The following is a 2298-nucleotide window of genomic DNA, read 5'->3' as shown; positions in this document are numbered from 1 at the left end:
TGTCATCAGAGGAATACAGAAATTGGAAAATTTGATCAAAAACATGTGTGTGTCCTGGTCTTGTCCTGGTATCACATGTGTTTTAGGAGGCTGACATAAGGCACATAGTCCACAGACCATGAAACTGTTTTTTTTTGTTTTTTTTAATTTTGAAACTTTGGGGGGGGTCAGGATCAGATTTTTATTTAATAAATTTTTTTTTAATTTTAAAATTTGTTGGAGTATAGGTGATTTACAGTGTTGTGTTAGCTTCAGGTGTGTAGCAATGTGAATCAGTTATACATCTATATATGTCCACTCTTTTTTTTTTTTTTTTTTAGATTCTTTTCCCATATAGGCCATTGCTGAGTATTGAGTGGAGTTCCCTGTGCTATACAGCAGGTTCTTATTAAATAGTTATCTATTTTATATATACATCAGATTTTTTAAAAGATATTGCTACCTGGCAATTAAAGTCATAACCATGATTACCTTTGCCCAAATGCTTGTGTTAGTTCTTGAAAGTAAAATTGTAGGAACAGCTTGCTCTTAATATCTCTTCTAATGTTCTGGTAACTAGCTGAATCCTAGAGTCAGAGGGATCTTGGATTTAGCGCTAGCTCTACCAAACCCCATTTATATGACCTTGGGTAAAGTGCTCTTTCATCATCTCAGTTTCTTTACCTGTAAAGTAGGAATGTTAATAGTTTCTCCCAAATAGCACTGTGGGAGGAAAAAAATCAAGCAAGAATGTAAAATGCTTTGTAGAATTTCTGGTGCATAAAAAACCTCGTACATGGTATTTATTATCATGTTTGACATAAAAGGTTCACATACAGGCTTACTTCATTGTCATTTCAGTCCTATGAGACAAGCAGAGGAATTGTTGCCACTTTTGATTTTTTTAAGTAAAGAAAAAGAAGTAGAAGTTAGGGGCTTGCCAAATATTGCATCCCAACTCAGTGGCAGAGCTAAGGCTTAAACTTAGATGATCTCACTACGCCACTGCTCCAACTTGACCAAGAACGCCAAGGCTTCAACCCGAGGTATAAATTTCAAAATGTTTATCAGCAGGGAAGAGGTTCAGGGTATGGCTTTTCACTAACAGATATGAAAGTATTTCACAGTAGTAGTGAATTTAACTACAGTGAATATTTTCACTGTAGTTAAAATATCAGTGTATCCATCTTAATACCACTTCCATCAATACTTGTACCATTTCCTGTGATGTAGAACTTCAGGGATTTTAGATTAGTTACATTGTCAGTCTCTGAGTCTCTGGTTCTGTCTAGCAAAGGGTTAATCTCAAGAAAGTCATCTTTAGTTGAAAAGTGGAAAATAAGACAAAACCAGAAGATTCTATTTTTTCGTATCAAGTTTGTCTCATAGTATAAGATTCACATCCAATACTATTATCCTGTGGGGCTCTAAGGCACCAACCTATAAATAGGTATCCACTCATCTCTACATCTTAATGCAAAATATATTTGTGGAGGGTTATTAACAGCCTTTAAACTTCTCCGAATTATGTGTGTTTGTGTATTTGCTGCTTTCATCATTTCCAGTTTTATAGTAAATTATATAATATTTAGCCCTTAGCTCATGTGAGATGTCTAATGAGCACCTTATGGTCGAAATAGGGCTCTGCTATTCATGGGGGTACTGGGTAGGGACTCTGGAAGGAAGCAGAAGGAGAGAAATGGAGAAGGCTACCATGTTGGTGTTAAAATGGTTCAAATTTAACCATACGTTCTATGTAATCACCAAGACAAAGGACAGGATTCCTTTTCTTTCCTCTATGTATGTACTGCAAGCAGACCTTCTTTGTCATAGTCCCTCCTTTTGGTGATATTGTGACATAATAAAAAAATATGTATTTGGTCTTTGACCCCATTCCAGGCACAGCACTCCTATAACACTTAGAACTTCCTAAACAGTAAGAGTGATAAAGGTGTCTTGGTGTTCATAACAAACCCCTTTCCACTACACCTGAGTTTGTGTAAATGAGGTGACTTTTGGAAAGCATATTAGGAAGGGGGTTGTTTGCCAGGGGAACCAGCCATGTGATTAGTGGGTTGGAACTTTCAGTCCCATCCCCTTGTCCTCCGGGGAGGAGAGAGGGGCTGGAGTTGAAGTGATCGGCAATGGCCAAAGATTTAATCAATCATGCCTACAGAATGAAACCTCCATAAAAACCCCAAAGAATGAGGTTGGGTGAGCTTCTGGGTGGGTGAACACGTGGAGATGGGGGGAATAGAGAGAGTGTGGAAACTCTGAGCCCCTACCCACATCCCTTGACCTCTTCCTGTCGATGTTCAT

This window comes from Monodon monoceros, unplaced genomic scaffold (assembly GCF_005190385.1).
Source record: "Monodon monoceros isolate NGI ecotype Baffin Bay Population unplaced genomic scaffold, NGI_Narwhal_1 Super_Scaffold_14, whole genome shotgun sequence".
Lineage (NCBI taxonomy): Eukaryota > Metazoa > Chordata > Mammalia > Artiodactyla > Monodontidae > Monodon > Monodon monoceros.
The sequence above is the reverse complement of the archived record's forward strand: the minus strand, read 5'-3'. Positions refer to the sequence as shown.